The sequence below is a fragment of the Gallus gallus genome, chromosome 15 (assembly GCF_016699485.2).
Source record: "Gallus gallus isolate bGalGal1 chromosome 15, bGalGal1.mat.broiler.GRCg7b, whole genome shotgun sequence".
Taxonomy (NCBI): domain Eukaryota; kingdom Metazoa; phylum Chordata; class Aves; order Galliformes; family Phasianidae; genus Gallus; species Gallus gallus.
Genome location: NC_052546.1, coordinates 4802927 through 4820068, shown reverse-complemented (window position 1 = coordinate 4820068; position 17142 = coordinate 4802927).

Genomic DNA, 17142 nt, shown 5'->3' with positions numbered 1-17142 from the left:
ATGAAGTGAGAATGAGGTGCCTAAGAAAATAACTTTCCTGCTGCTTGGGAAAAACACTCTTAGGACAATAACTTTATAGCTGTGATTGATACAGGCTTTGAAAGAAAGCAGGGGTCTGAAAGACTCTGTGTATTGTCTGAACAAGGAGAACAAAGACATCAAAATAAAACAGGTTTTTTTTTAAGGTCTGTTCCTTACCTTCAATTATCAGCTTAAGGCAAAGTTGCTGGAATGGTTACAGGCAGCCAGTTGCTTTGTGGGAATCTGATATGCACCTGGCAAGCACAGGGAGCAGTGCGCCGTTGCTTGTAGTGTTCTGCCCGCCCAAGGGACCATCGTCGCAGGTCAAGTTCTTTGTGGGTTTCCAGAAACAGTTCAGGTGCCACTCTCTGGCTGCCCCAGCACTGCCAAAGGTGACGTGAACTTTTTTTTAAATACCTCCACAGAGAATTTTTACGGCTGCACTGAGCTCCAAAGGTTGGAGCAGAGAAATATGAACCCATGACCTCCGCAGCTGAAACCCTGGGACTCCACAGGAGCTCTGCAGTTTGTTTACTCTGAGGCAGGATTTGCTGCCAGGTTTGAACCCCCAAGACTTCTTACTGCTGCACCTTGACGGTCTCCCTGTTGGACACACTGCATTCTATTCATATTTGACAACTGCTCCACGCAGAATAACTAGGTGTGATCGTGGAGTCCAGCAATGGAAATCATTTACCTGTTGGGTAATGGTCTCATTTTTCTGCAGAATCCAGACCACTGGCTTTACTGAAGTTATGATGGACAGAGAACGAGGAAGCTCGCTTTGTGAAGAAATCTAATGGCCGCTGTTCCCTCTTCATGTCACTTCACTGACTTCTGGGCAACCGCAGCAGCACTGAAGGTGGGTTTGTCCATCTGGGGGAACACAAAGCTTCCTTCTAATCCTTTTTTATTTACTCCCGTCAGCTGTGTCGAGCGTATCGATTCAATCAGCTATTTCCCCCACCATAAAACCAGATGTGTGCCGTCACGGCCCATCTACAGGGACTGAATCAATGCCATTTAGAAAATGCATAATAAAAATAAAAATTCCCCAGAAAGCTGAGATATGCTGATGTTTGGAGCTCTCAGAGTTTCCTAGGTAAATTGCTTTTCTTTTGAGTCCCATTTATTTTCGTTACCTCCAAAGAAATGCTGTTGTAGTCACATTTCTTGGAAACAGCGTTGAAATCTAATGGGTTGTTACTGATTTGAATTCTCAGGGGAAACGCTGGAGAATAAAGGGAATGTGGTATTATCTTTGCTTCTGGGCATCAGCAACTTCTGCAAGCAGTGTGTGCAGTACATGTCATTCTTTGCTGAGGCAACTAATTACCTTGGTCCCCAATGAGATGAACTATTCAGCTTAAAAATACGCTGCAGCTCCTCGAGCTTGGGTTGGCTTCTGGGTATTTGGGTAGATGTGTGAATGAGGGGGGGGCTGTAGTGCTCAGTTTTTGTTTCTTCTCAGAACACGTTCTGTTGTTTTCCTATGTACTTCTTATAGACGCTGCCACCTGAAGCAGTTCTTCTTTAGAGAAGTCACATAGGAAATGTGGCCTGGCTTCTTCTCAGCTTCGAGTACTGGCTACCAGGTCCCCAGGTCACCTCCTTCCTAAGCAAGTTTGAGGAGCAGAGGAAAGGAAGGATCCCTTTGCCCCATCTATACCTGCAGCTACAAAGAGGAGTCTTTGTACAGGAACAGAGTGGAATTTGCTGGCTGCAGAGTGCTTTAAGCAGTGCAGCTGTAATATGCTACATGCCAGATTGTAGACATTCCTGGCACAGATTTCCAGAATATGAATAAACATGGGATGTATGTATAAAACAGCACACAACGCAGGCCCTCGGAGGCCTGGAGAGTGCATGGCAATGCCTTTGTGCACATACAGCCTGAAGGCCAGGTGTCACTTTCAACTCCAGTATCCACATATGCCGGTCAATTATTTCAATGTATTGGAGGAATTATCTGATAATGTCATACCTCTCCAATGCACAGACTCATTTCCAATTGCAATGTCCCTTGATGGCCACCACAAGATGTAGCAATGAAATACCACAAATATCACGAGTAGGGAGGCAAAGAGAACTTGAGAACATGTTAATTAGGAAGGCTTAGGTGGGCTGCAAAATCTCTAAGGTCATCCATTCCGAGATCCAGCGACAGGGGTAGAGTCACAAGTGATTCACTGCAAAGGGAAGCATTATTTTAGAAAATGAATAATTAAAATTCAGGAACTGCTGAACAGCACTTAAGCAAGACAAATCCTAATGTCTGTGTAAGTATCATGCCCAGTGTATGTCTAGTCCTGTGCCATTACAACACTTCTTTGAAAAAAAAAACAACACAGAAGGAGAATATGGCATTGTAGGCAGCAAACAGTCAACAAAAATATAGGGTGACCCCACCTCTAACAGCTGAGCACTCTCAGCCCCTGGGGAAAGACTGCTGCCATATAGATGTGAGGTGGTTTTCTCTGATGCAAGGTGATACATCAGACCTCACAAGAGTCAGTGGGGGTCTTTCTGCTGACACAATGATAATGCCTTTGCATCATTGAGTGCTGTTAATCAAAACCAAAAGCAAGAGAATGTTTTCCAAAGATTACTTGCTATTTTTTCTCCCTGAATTTTTTGACAATTTGAAGAGTGGAGCACTGTGCAGGCACAGGGCAAACACTTAAATTAGGCCAGAGGTAACTTGTGGCACTGTCGTAACTGCCATAAATGCAGAGAGAAACAGGTCAGCAACTACAAACTCTGGAAACATACGTACCCAGATGTTGGATTTAAAAGCATGAAAATGGCATATATACCATTCTCCTCCTGACCTGTTCTTTACACTCTACTATGTTGCACGCTGTTCTTTCTCCTCTCCAGAGCAGAGAGAAACCAGATCTTTACACACTCATGGTGAATTTTCAAATCAGTAACATATGAAACTTTGTCTAAAAGGTAAAGAGGCTGTAAAAATCAATGTCAGAGAGAACACTTTGCCAATTCAATTATACTTCTCTCAAACTGAAAACAAACGAGAAAAAGAGACAAGAAGCAAAAAAAGGGAAAAGATGTGGGCTTATTTCAAGCCCAATAAATGTTCCTTGGGCTAACATCCCAATTCGTTAAATATTCTCAGGGCTGCTTATGCCAAGTCCCCTCAAGGGGTCATAATTAACTCTAAATAGGGCTACCTTGTTTCACAATCAGTCTTATTTCAAGCAATGCTCCTGTCTGTGTCCACAATTTTAAAATAATGTTGTGTCCATTAGATGGCATGAAAGTGTCCCAGAAATGGAAATCAGCCATCAAAACTTTAACACAAATAAGTGTGATTAGACATGGCAGCTGTCTAGAAAATATTCAGCTATTTCACTGAGTTTTGGACAAAATATGAATGATTGTACCCGTTCCAGTAAGTGCAGAACCAGAAAGGCTCCCACATTACCCTCTGCTTCTCAAGGCAAATTTTGTTTCAAAGGTTGACCCCAAAGAAAAAAAAAGAACAACAGATGTAAGTATAAACAGCTGTGCTCCTGTGGGGTTAGCTGGAGACTGCAAGGAGTTAGTGAATCACTCACCCAAAGACACGCTGTACGTAGCACCCAGCCAGACTGCAGAACGTGGGCCGCTGCGGGTAGGGCTGAATGGCGCAGCAAAATCCTCATCCAGCAATTGTAAGAGTTCCAGTCTCTCAGCAGGACTTGCATTTTCGCTCTTAACATGAACATATCACCTCTGTATTCTCTGGAAAGGAAATAAATGTCTGCCCAGCAGGCTGATGTGGGTCTTTTCACAGTGCTGAGCAGGGAGATCCTTTAAATGGTAAGGTGCGGTGAGCACCAACACACAAGACTGAGTGCTGTCCTATGCCCTGGTGTGTATTACATGTAGTTTAATTCCAGACTCCTCACTTCACCAGGACAAAGATATCAAAACGTCCTTGTATGCAGGTTGCATATTCCAGTTCTTGTCAATGAGCCGTCAGTAATCTTCCCATAGCTGAAAGAGAATGATGAGGAAGTAAATACCAGCACCAGTAATTTGGGTACAAAGCCAAACTCTGAATGACCTTGGCCACTCTCATATGACAAAAATCTCTTATAAACAAACACCAAATACAAAATCAATTATAGAATACCCTGGAAATCTGTACTTGGTTATCTTGAAACTAAACCACGTCAGGAATTTGGGTGAGTTTTTACTTAGAGACTATCATTATTGGCACTTGATCAGATACAGATAAGTTAGATTTCCAGCCTGTAAAGAGAATAATGCAAAAGGAATTGGAGTAGATTAATTTCACATGTTTCATTTCAGGACAGGTAGTTTTCTAAAGCACTAAGACAACATTAATATAAATCTAGATTATAATGGAGCTGTAATTTATAGGAAAAGTTTTAGAGGTTCCAGCCCAACAGTTTTTGCAGTGCTTAAAAGGTTTTTTTTCAATATGGTGCCAAACCAGTAAGATTCGCAAGCTGTTGAACATGTGATTATTACTCTTGTTACCAAATACTTGATTACATTCCTTGGTTTGCCCCTTACCAGGGGAACAGAGTTCTAAAGTATGGTCTGTGATTTTCTAAGAGTTAGATTTATTATCATGTTTTCCTGATATGTTATTGCAATACCAGTCGCAAACACAACTGGGGTTTGTCCATGTCCTGTCTGTGTCCTCCACAGAGTACCTGCACTACAGAGATTACTATTGCAACAGACAGAAAGATCAAAGCCTGAAGCACTCCTTGAAATTCACATGGGGTGTGACAAGGATGTTCAGTGCTAATGTGCTTCTCACTGAAATACCGAAGGCAAGTGGTGCTGATATAGAACTTTGCAATCTGCATTTCCAGGGAATGGGGTTATATCATCAGGATTTACAATGAAAACTTCACTGAGCAGAGCACGTTGCAGGACACAGACCTCAAAATATCCTCATCGAGCCTTCTTTTCTCCAAAGATCTCTGCTAACACCATGGAAGCAATAAAATACTTAAAACATACTGCACAGAGAATAAATAAAGCCAGCTGTCAAAGGACAGATCAACAGATCAGCTGGAAATACTCCAAAAATATCAGTGTTTTTAAGCCATTCCCTTTTCTGCTAAAAAGGTATCATATCTTGTTCTTTACCTAAAGCATTGCTAGACAAGAGGGAACAGATATTAAAACATTTTCAGACATGAAATTATTAGAACACTGTAGTTTTACAGGGGAAGAAATACACAATGGAGAGAGAATATCCTTGTAGTATCTTTTCACAAATTAACTGGCAGCCCTGAAAGCCACTGCTCTCCAAAAGCCTGGACTGATGTTACATTGGATCTCATGAAAATAGCCATAAAGTCTGGTTTTCCACAATGAATCCAATAGCATTAAGCCTCAGTGAATAACAGAACACCCCAGAAGTAGTGTTAGACTCTATAAAAATCTAAACAAAGTTTGATAGAAATATGACTTTGCAAGTTAAAATGAAAATATTGAATTTTCCATGAGGAAAACAGAGATTATAGACCAGCTAGGGAAGATTTGTTCAATGACCATGTGGATATCAGTATGAAAGGCAAGCTTTTTTATAGTGTAATCTCATTTTTATTGATCGTTAGAAAACTGAAAAGCTCCCTGCACAAGGTGATGGAGAAATCCTGTTGGGACCTGGCTGTGGATACTGAATTGTTTTACTCTTCTGACTTGTTTTAACTGAGCCGCTCCTGCGTGGTGGTTATGTTTCCCTCCCCAGACACCTCCATGAGCCAGATTGTGCTGCCATGTCTACCCTACAGATGGGGAGCAAAGGCAGACAGAAGAAATGGGCCAGATTTCCAACTGCCCTTGTTTATGGAAATCAAAGTATTTGTTGAAACACAGCTCACACATGCTAATGCAGGGTGCTTGATCTCCTTCCAGCCCACTCCAATGGGAGTCTTCTAAGCAGTGTAAAATACAACACCTGGACATTATGATGGAAGATCAATGACCTGTTGCAGATTATGCCGGCTACTGTGATCCCAATGGCTTTCCTGTGCTCATCCTCACTGTGACTGGCTGGAAATGTCAGCAAACCACATGGAATGGTTGCAAATCACTCTGTCCTCAAAGACTGAGAACAACTGCAGCTTGTAAAATGCAACAATAAGGACACCATTGGTATCTGTTCCAGCTCGTTCATATGTCAACAACGACATCACACAGGAAGATGTCCTGAACGCCTAGCAAAAGGTTTCCATATAGTTTTGGGGAGGAATGTGGCTTTTCAGGTTAGTTCCTGTAAATTCTGAAGACAACTTAATAGGTCAGGGAGTTTCTGCCACAGGAACTCCACCTCTGCTTCATATGAAACATGCTGAAACTTTTAGATATTCCCCTGAAGATTTTCTGAACTGTGTCTTTAAAAAAAAGCAGTGCCCAGTGACAAACCCAGTGTCACTTTCCTGGTGGTAATGGTTCCTAAGAATTATCAAGAGAGACGAATTAGATAGAAATCTTCTGATAGAAGACAAATCTGGACTGTTTCTTATTTGCACATTTGTCTTTTACTTTATTTTTGAACACAGACTTGGGATAAGTCCAAGTGCTCCTTCAATCCTCCCAAGCTGCAGTCTTACCCACAAACTTAAGAGATGCCGAGCGTCCACACACTGGTTGTATTCCTATGTGGCAGACCTCTGAGCAAGCTCCCAGAAAATGGAGGCTTGTAGGTGTGCGTTCTGCCAACAAAGCGAGCAATCTTTAAAAATGCAGGCTTTCAATTATGATTAAAAGGCCAGGTAGTCTCCAAGCCAGAAGAGAATAATCTCTCTGTCTCTGTGAAGTCCCTTCCTTTCCAGCGGCTGTACCGGCGGTTGCAGCCAAGCCAGAATGAAAGATGCTTTGCATGACTTTCAGTGTTTACTCTCACAGGAAGCACAGTATCCTGTCTGGCTGTTGGTATGCTCACCACCTGATTCCAGCACACTCCAAACAGCAGTCTTTTTACACAAGTGGAATGTGCTGCAGCTTAAATGCCGGGAAAAAAAATAAGCAAGAAGGGCTGCTCTATTAATTGGTGGGTCAGCACACTATTTGCTTAAGTGTTAGCATTGAATCAAGCTCTTCCTGTTGCAGCCCAGCAGAGAGGCACGGTGCTGCATGTCTGTGCCCTTCAAGACTAACAAAATGAGGACTCATAGAGACACCACAGACCTCTGAGTCCTCTGTGCTACAGCCTTCAGCCATTTGTGAGGGTGGCAGGAGCCAGGGCAGGATTGTTAAAGGAACTTAAGTCTGCCTTACCCTGTAGGGCAACCAATGGTTATAGCATGTGTCCAAAAATGGTCCCTCCAGTCAACAGTTCTGTGATTCTATGGTGTGATTTCAGCAGTAACACCAAGTGATTCCACCACCTTTGCGTTTGGTAATGGTGCATCTGGAGGTGTGCAACTTCTGAGCCCACCATTCAGAGCATGCTGATAGACTGGAAAACATTCAAAGAGCCATGAGATGACTCAAAAGGTTGCAAAATAGCTTTCAGGCAGAAGTAATCAAGACTGCAACTTACTCTTCCCGTTAGAGTGTTCTTATATTCTGTTGAAGCAGAAATACTGGGAATAAAACTGATCTTAGGATTTTCATTCTGGCAGATGAGAGATATGAATGAGATCTGGTGGCTGTGGCCTGATGTGAAAATTTCTAACAACTGGAGCAATGTATTAAGGTAATCAGCTCCTCACTACTGACTACCTCTGAAACAAGACTGGACTCCTTTCTCAAACACATATTCAGTTCAAACTACATTGATCTGGAATTGATTTTTATTACTAGAGTCTGTGTTATATGGAGGAGTAGAAGTGATGACATATTAGATTCTCTCCTTAGGTTTCTAGAAAACGAGGAATCTCCCTAGAAACTTGGGAAACCTCTGATTCCCCTTTATACAAATATTTATTGACTTTAAGACACATTTTGCCAGCTGTGCCCAACTGATGTGAAACTTGCAGCTCCACTACAAGTTGTGTCTCCCAAGAAGGTGGCTCATTGCTGAAGCTTTGCAGTTTTTTTCCTATCTAACTCAACCTGCATTTTTGGAATTGAACAAACTTATTTAGGGAAAGTTCACGGGTAACACTTGATGTGTAATTTCATACAACAGCTCGCTGTAAACCCTCTGCTTGTGTTGATTCAGTAACCAAGGAACCCCCAAGATACGTTTCTTAAAAACCAATTAAAAACCCCCTCCAAACAGCCCAGAAATGAATAATCTCAGGTTGCACACAAAACCAACCTGGCCTTTTATCTTCCTAATAAGCATAGCAATATAAACACAACTATAGGCATTGTTTTCTAATTAGGAGAATGTACCATGGGATGTTTACAGACCCCTATGGAAATGCGTGGACATTTGGTTGCTTAGCAAATGACAGAACCTGAAAGCCGTCTCAGCTAAGGCATTTACTATTAGTCTGGCAGGAGTGGAAATAAAAACTCCTAGAAGCGAACATAAGGAACAGTGACCCAAGAAAGGCCAAGGCAGTGCTAAGGAAAGGCAGAGGTATGCCTTACCAACAATTTTTATTTGAATATTAGCTTACCACAACTTTGCGTTTGTGAACCGCTGAATTCAGACTGCTGTTGAGAAGGACTTGGAGGCACCCACACATTGAAGCTGCTGCGTGGCCTCGTCTGCCAGGGCCACGTTCTCCATGTTTGATACTTGGCAGACAATGGGAGCTTCAATCCTTCAGGGCTGGATATAGCTGAGCAGACACTGTTTATAAGAGAACAGAGTGAAAAAAAATCAGTGAGAGACTCATTTGCCATGTGGAGGTGAGACCAAAGAGGTATGCATGTGGCATGGCACCTACAGAATGCGTTTCCTGATGGCTGGGTGGCAGAAGGCTTTGGCCAGCTGGATTTATAGGTCTGCATCATTTGTGACTGTGGCCTCAGACTCTGAAAGGAGAACCTCCTGGGGTCTCTGAGATGCAGCTGTGTATGAGAACCAGTTCATACTAATCCCTCAACCCCGTCTTTGCTGCGAGCCATGGAAAGCAAGTTCCTGTGCTGCTGGCTTTTGTGTTTTAATAAACAAAGGAATCTAAATGGCCAATTTAATGCTTACTGCCATTGTGGTTAGCTCCAAACTACACTCTACGTAGTCCTGTTTTGTAAGTGTCACAAGGAAACTGTTCCCTTTTGGTACACAGCAGTTCTGCTTCCTCATTTTCTCACCTTCCTTGGTTTTATCCTCTTGGAAATTGGCAATAGCAAAGTCTGGTGCAAAGAAATAACGTGTTATCTTTTGGGTGAAGTAGTCAAATAGATGTGAGAAAACATATTGTGCACTTGCTTGTGAAAAGAACTTTCCTACAGCATCATCTCCCACTGTAGTACTGGTTACCACAGAACAAACCTTTTCTATCCCAAATACAACAAAGAGACACATCATACAAAACTACCTTCAGACTATGTTGTCTTCACACAACATTTCTTTACCTTGGAAAAGCAGGAGGGAACCTGCCTGCACAGTAAGTAAATCAGATAGCAATACTGCATGCATTTACTGCTTTACTCTTTGCCCCCTCCTCACTCCCACAGCTCAAAGGCTTCACCTCCTAGTGCCTGAGTTTGAAAGGGTGAAGTTGCTGGGATTTAAAGGTTGCTCTGATTAACAGCAGCTATCAGTGCCGTTACGTGAATTAAGTTACATAAATTCTAGATATAACTTGAGAAGAATTTATTTTTAATTTGAAACTCTGAATTTTGTGTCAGAAAAAAAAAAAAAAAAGCATGTTCAGGTTGCTTTTGATGCTGAGGTGGTGAGAAGGTAGGTGAAACTAACTCCATTATCATTAGGTAGCTTTGCTCTTAACCAAACAATTTCCACACCTGATAAGTGGTGTTTGCAGCAGCTCTAATCCCTCTTTAAGAAATACTTCAGATCAGCAGTTTTCAATCCTCTCCAAGATTCTTTTCCCCAGCACAAATGCACAGCTTTAAATGGTGAACTTTAGCTTGCTGATACTACCTCTCTTACCCAGCACAGGCCTTCAGCAATAGTCCACTCCCTCAGTGTTTCTGTGGAGCACTAGGTCACAGCTGCTGCTCACATAACTGGCCCTATTTGCGTCACTCAGCACCAGCATTTCTGCGCAACTAGAAAATTTGTCTGCCTTTATTTTAATGCTCAGGAATATAAGGTGTGGCGGAGCAGGGGGAAGGAATGTTTGCAATGGCTCTAATCTGCAAAGATGGGTTCCAGCTGCATTTCACATATGATTTGGGGTTTGGATGAAGTTTTGACAGAATTTCTCCATGAATTATGCAAGAGGCTGCTGGAACGCTGCAAGTACACAGAGAGACTTGCTCAGGCAGCACTCAGACAACACGCTGCCATCTAACACATGAACCAAATCAAAACCCACTCTGAAAGGCACAGTCTTACACTGGGGAGGGAAAGCAAGCAGCGGACCCCCAGTGCTGTGGGGTGCCAAGGTGGGGACGGGCAGGCTGCCTGCAATGAGGTGCTGCAATGCAGCACTAGATGGTGCTGTATTTTAGAAATATCTTTGCCTTGTGGGTCCTTTTATATTGGATGAGGGCTCAGATGTGGCAAACACACACAAATACTTCTTTTAAGACACACTGCTTTCTCTCAAGGAAAGTATGGATTTTTGTTTGCTATTTTATAGCATAGGATTTAACATGGATTGATTTCACAACTGCCGAGTGGCCAGTTAAAATCTCCAGGTGCTTTTGGTTTCCTTTGAGTGGGTAAAAGGAACTTCAGGGCACCATGGAAAGTGTGTCAGGAAATACGCTGTGTGCCCATGTCTGCCCTTCTCTGACTTAGCCTCTAGCTGCCTCCTGGGTTTACTCCTACTGCTGTTTCTAACTGAGCTTCTGCTGGGTCTGCTTGGTGCATTTCTAAAGATGCTGAGCACTGATTCAAAGCTGGCCAATTACACTCACTCTCAGCCACTCTAGCTGGCATAGCAGGGATGCAGCAGTTGGCCTGATCTATACAAGGAGGCAAAGAAGTTTTCCTCTCTGGGACAGGAAGGGCTCTGAGACACCTGCTTATTCCAGTCAGCTGTCCAAGGAGTGTGTCTACACACACTCTCTTCCCTCTAACTCCAGAGGTTCCTTTGATCCCAGGTTCAAGTGAGTTCAGTATCCTGGCCACAAACAGGGCAGTCCAAGACAGGAAAGGGTAATTAATGTCAGAAAAGATCAGGGATGCAGTGCAGCAATGCTCGCTTGGCAGGAACATGAAGAAGGGAGAAGGAGATGTCTTTTAGAGGATCTGCAAGATGCCAAACCAGCTGGGACAGGTTATAAGCCTAGGAGCCAGTCCCATCAAGGGATCATTCAATTTTCTCTATAGGGCAGCAGCAGTCCAGATGCAGCTTCTTAGAAGGAAAGGATGGAGCAAACACTTTTCTTTCTTTCTTTTTTTTTTAAGGAAAAGGTGGTTCTAAGTTCTAGGCAGTTCTAGAGAGAAGGACTTCTATGAAAGGCTGTGTAGGATGTAGGTTGGCACAACCAGAGTATCTGCAGCGATGCTCCATAGCTGAGTGAGAAGCAGTTCACTACTGGTTGGGTGCTGAGCAAACTATCCCATCATAAAGCATAGCAAGGTTTAGTTTGGCAACAGAGATGATATCTGGCTGCCTGGGTCTTAGAGGGGAGTTGTGAGCCAAGAAAGTGCTGCTCTCATCTACTGATGCACTCATGCTTGGGGCTGGCATTACTCAGAGTCAGCAGCTAAATGAAGATGAAAGGTTTGTGATCATATTTGCTTTATAGTCTGCAAAAATTCAACCAAAATTCCAACCTCCAAGGCTTGGAAAAGATGAGGTTTCCCACTGCAGATAAAACTCAGCTATGGGATGTGTTGTGCTCTAATATCAATAAAAGCTTGGTAGCTATGTGAAATGAAGCCATTCCACAATGAGCGTAGGAGCCCTCCAAGATACATCCTAGTGCTATGGGAATTAGCACTCCATAGCAGACTCCAGTGCCCTTAGCAAGACTTGCTCCTCTTACCTCAAGTCCCTATGGCATCTCTAACAGGACAAAACATGCCAGTCCCCATGGTTCTGTATAAATTGGAGAGGTCTAAGCAGAAAGAAAGACTAGATTGCCTGCAGCAGACAGCCCGGCAACAGAATATGTCATGTCATACCTGAGGATGCTATTCTGAGAGCTCAAGACAAGTTGAAAGAAGATTTATTCCACTCACTGGGGAAAAGCATTGGAAGGGGTTGGCATCTCTCCCAGACAAGAGTGAGTGGTGCTGCAAAAACAGCCCAGGAAAAACAAAAACACGCTTCCCTTTTGTAAGGAAGACCAGCCAAACTGGGACTTACAGCCTTGGCTCAGAGTTCATCTGCAAAGTGTCTGCCACAGTCTGCTCTCATCACGACAGATTGCGTGGCAGGAGGACACTGTTGGTCAGAACTTAGGGCAACAGGACCAAATCTTTACAACCTCTCCCAATCCTGTTTATGACTAATTCTGACAGGTAGTAGGGATCAGAGCCCTGCAGCACTCCAATCTTTGTCCTCCCCTCTCTCATCTGTCAAATAAATGGGCAAGCAGAGATACCCAAGCTCACACTGTTCTGCTTAGTTCACCCAGCTCTCAGCTCAAGTTTTGACTCCTTATATTTCTTTTGGTTTTATCAGACATAATGTTTTTTGCATGAGTTACTTTGAAAAGAAATTGTTTAAGGTTCCTACTGCAAGCTTCAAGGGTGGAGGAAAAAAAGTCCTGAAGCTTATCTGCAGGATCCCAAAACAGAGAGGGCTGTGGAACTGAAGGGCAACTTGAATTAAACTATTAAAGCTCTTTCAATCAGTTCAGTTCCCAGGGGAAGATCCAAGAGTAGAGAATCCAGCCAGGAATGGCAAAGAAGGGAGTGGGAGAACCATGGGGAAGGCTGTGAGGGGAGATACCTCCCCACATACACCTGTCTTGCAGAAAACTGTGAGTTCACGTTCATCTGGACCCTGTCACTGCCGAGGATGTGGGAAGTTTAAAACCTGCTGCGTACAGATAAGGGAGACATTACAGTGTGCTCTATTACTTACTGACCTGCCTGGAAATCCCTCAGCAAAAGAAATGAAGTTGTGCCCTGCTACCCTCATACACCCAATTTGTGTGTGGCCCAGTTTCTGACTACTCATAAAGTAGCCTCTGTTTTAGAGGATCCAACTTCTCAGTCTCTCCATGGGCAAAGCCAGGATTTTTTTGGGTTTGCGCCTGCTGCTGTCTTTGGGATCTGCCTTACTGCTCCTTCTTGAATTAGAAAGTATGCACTACTGGCAGCTAGAAGCACAGTCTCCTCTCTCCACATAAGGCCAAAGACTCATTTCTTCTCTTCTAGTTTAAATAAAGCTCTACTGTTTTGAAGTGTTATAAAGGGCTGGCTTTTGTTCTTTAACTACTGATCAGCGCCTTGCAGCTCTAGGCCATCAGGCCACCACTCAGCTCCTCTGCACCACATTTCCAGGCCGGCTGCCTCTGGCTGGACAGAGGAAGCATCTTTCTCATTCCCACCTGCATGCCCAGATAACCAAATTCACTGGATCTCCTGTTGGAAATTGGCCTAGAAGTGGGGGGGTGAGGCAAATGCTTTTTCTGTCCCCAGCTCAAGTTTCCCTAGACAGTGCATAAATACCTGACTCTGGCTGTGATACAGCAGCTTTTTCTCAGCAGAAACATGGAGACTAAAGACTCAGGGGATAGCTCCAGTAGCGTTTTCAGGCCTTAAAGCAGCCATTTTGTGCAGAGAAGACAAAGGCAGATGAGCAGAGATGAAAAAAATGGGTCTGAAGAAACAAAGCTAGTTTGTTCATGATATATAATTAAATGAGTAGCCCAGTCTATACCATACTCTGAGCTACGGCTAGGAGCAATTAGAACAAATCTATCTGAGTTTAATCTACTAAAATAACATCCCCCTAGAAGTAGTTGGAAATCCTCTGTATCTGCATTTTAGTTGTGTCATTTCTCTGCCTTTAAAAGTCAATGAATGCCAGATGTGCCTGATTTTGCTTTCCAGTGAACAGGTATACTGCACAAACCATCTCATTTAAATTAGACACAATTTGCTGCAAAGTTAGTTTTGCAGAAGTGAGAAGGGAGCAAAGGGGGAGGGACAAGCAAAACCCAAGAGCTGCCAGCATCTATCATGCAAAATGACTCTGAAGGAAATGGGGGACATGCAGCTGTCATGGCAAACAGCCACAGATTGAGGGCATGGCATAAAGGAGCATGAAGCTCTAATGAACAGGAAGAGCAAAGCCAGAGCCACAATTTTATCCCCTGTTGATATCGTACAAGAAAAATGATCACAGAGAACATTTATTGGCCCCTAACAAGATCAAGCTTAATAGCAAAGCTACACATGTTATTTACTTCAATGTTCGCCGATTGCATAAAGCAGAAATGTCTGTTGCCTGGATCCTCGCTGCCTGCTGAGGTCCTTTCTCTCAGGCTGACTAATAGGGAGGTAGGCTGAAAAGACCCCAGATCGGATACTAATGCTGGGGAAGATGATGAATTGCGCTGGACCCTAGCTTAATTACAACATGGAGAGCCACGTAACACAAAACCCAGTCCATCATGCCTCTTGCCCAGCTTGTACAACCTATGGGACACAAGCAATGAACATTCTAAGACCTGCATAAGGTAGAATAAACCAAAGTGGGCTATCACACCCAGCAGGCTGTTTCATATTAGAGTGACTGTCTAACATGTCCTCAAGTGCCCTAAATTCATGAGGCCTTTTGTATGTAGTAAGCCTTGGGTAGAAGAACATGTGCTCATAATGCAGGGAAATAGAGGATACTGAAAATGCAAAAAGATGTTAGAAGCACAAAGTATGTCAGAGGGGACTTGGAGTATCTGGGCTAGACAGTGAGAACTGCAGAGAGTAGTGGTATGAAATCTTACAGTCAGACAGAAGAGAGACACAAGCAGGCAAGTCACTGCTCCTATACTTGGCAGTTTCATGCCCCAGCACTCACAGCTGCAGCACGTGCTCTTGCTATATGAGTTTTCCAGAGTGTTCCTCTTCAGCACGCTCATTGGAAGCAGTACCTGTTCAGCAGTCTTGCTACAGAGAACAACAGGCTGGTTATTGCCCACTTGTTCACATTGTGCCCATGAGCTGAACCATTTGAAATTATGCTCTGCTAGACCAAGTGTACTGTAAACCATCTCTCTCCCAACTTTATTCCATGTTTATGAGCACCTGCTGACCTTGTCTACTTCCTTGCTGCAAAGAGGAACAGTAGGGAAAAAGAAGATCCTAATGTTTAATTTTCACGAGATGCACTGTATCTGCTTTTATCATATCCAATATGGTATGCCTGGTGGTCAGGGAGGGGAAACTAGCCCTGGCACAACAAAAGTAGGAGTTCTAAAAATATCCTAAACACAGCACAGAAGAAAAGGAAGAGACATCTTCATCTGTCAGGCACGGTTTTACAGTTACACCCTGTGGATGCACATGATTGATTGTCTGAGTATGCCTGCCACATGTGAAAGCATCCCAGGAGCAATCAAACAGGAATACAAAACCACTGTTCTTATATTGGTATAATTGTTTTTGTTTTGTTTTGTTTTTTAACCTCCAAAAGACTATAAAAATGTGCAAGGAAACAAGATGCAGGGCACCTGAGCAGAGTGACAGAAGAAAACAGGAGAGATCTCAGCATTAGCATGCAGCAGCAGAAAGCAGGGTTTGGGGTGTACCAGGCGAAATGTAAACCTCTTAATGGGGCTCAGAGGGGAAAACAGTGGCTGACAATGCATCTGCCTGTGAAGCAATACCAGCACATGCTCTCCTCCAGAGATGAGAAAGAAAGTAACAGATGTGAGAAGAAAAAAAGAAAAGGCAAAAGAGGAGTGTAGTCTGAAAGGATGAGCTGTGAAGGAGCTATGGACAAGAGGCTTAAGATTTTCTAGGAAACATCAAGTCCTTTCAAAACTGGTGGGATGCATAGAAAAGGGAGCCAAAGGCTGAGCAGTCTCCATGCCATTGGCCCTGGCAGCAATCTGTACAGTCCTTTCTGTTCCTCCACCACTGCAAAGCACTCTGCTGCCTCTTACCTGGCTTGTGGTGCTGCCTGAGCTGGGAGACTTGCTGCTTGAGCAGTTTGGGTCCAGATACTGTCAGGGCAGCTGCAGGGTCCAGCTCCAGCAGACAAGTCCGCACTACGAAAATAAAGCATCAAAGCTCACTGAGAAATTGATAAGAGGGGAAAAAAAATGGGGAGAAAGGGATTTTCTTCAGCTTAAAAACACTGTCTAAGCAACTTTGCTGTACTCTTTCAGGTCATGTTGCTGCCATGTGGCATCAGGCAATGTGAATTGCAACACAGTTGATGCAATACAGAAGGAAGTACCAATTACCCACCAAAGGCTTGGAGCATCAAACAGGCTGTCAATAGCTGTTTCACAGGGAGTACTGCTTGCATGGTGCTAGCATTAGTTCAGCTCCTGAACTTCTACTGAATCACAGTTTCATTGCATTTCCAAAGTTGGAGTTACTAGGAAAAGGCAGATATGTAATAGCACAGAGCCAGCTAGCTCTTACCTGCTTTTGTTATCAATTGGCTCAGGTTTTGGTGTTAACTCTCTGCCCCCATGTGAAATATAGCAGGAGTAGCATCTGGCTGGGAGGTCTTTAGAACAAATGCATTCAAATCATCAACCATTGTACTGACAGTTCTAGCTGCTCTTAAGTTCAACAGGAAGATACCCAGCCCTATCAGAGTGATTCAGAGCCATGAATTCAGTTCCTTCACTTCTAGAATTTGAGCACAACTCTGGGATCTGAGCCTGATCAGGCAATGTGCAGTCCCATCAAAAAACCCACAGTATTTCCACAAGGTACAGCTGCTGCTATACAGTACATGTAGTGATGACTCACACTTGTAGATAAAATTGTTCTGATAGTGATGAAGTTAATCTGTGAATCTTCTTATATGGTACAAATCAACCATTTCCTTTCCCTTGCTTCAAACAAAGGCTGGTAGGAATGCTTTACTCTCATCTGAAACTGAGTTTATCAACTCACAATGCACCTGAAATTGCATAGAAAAGAGACACTTCTGTCTCAAGATATTCACC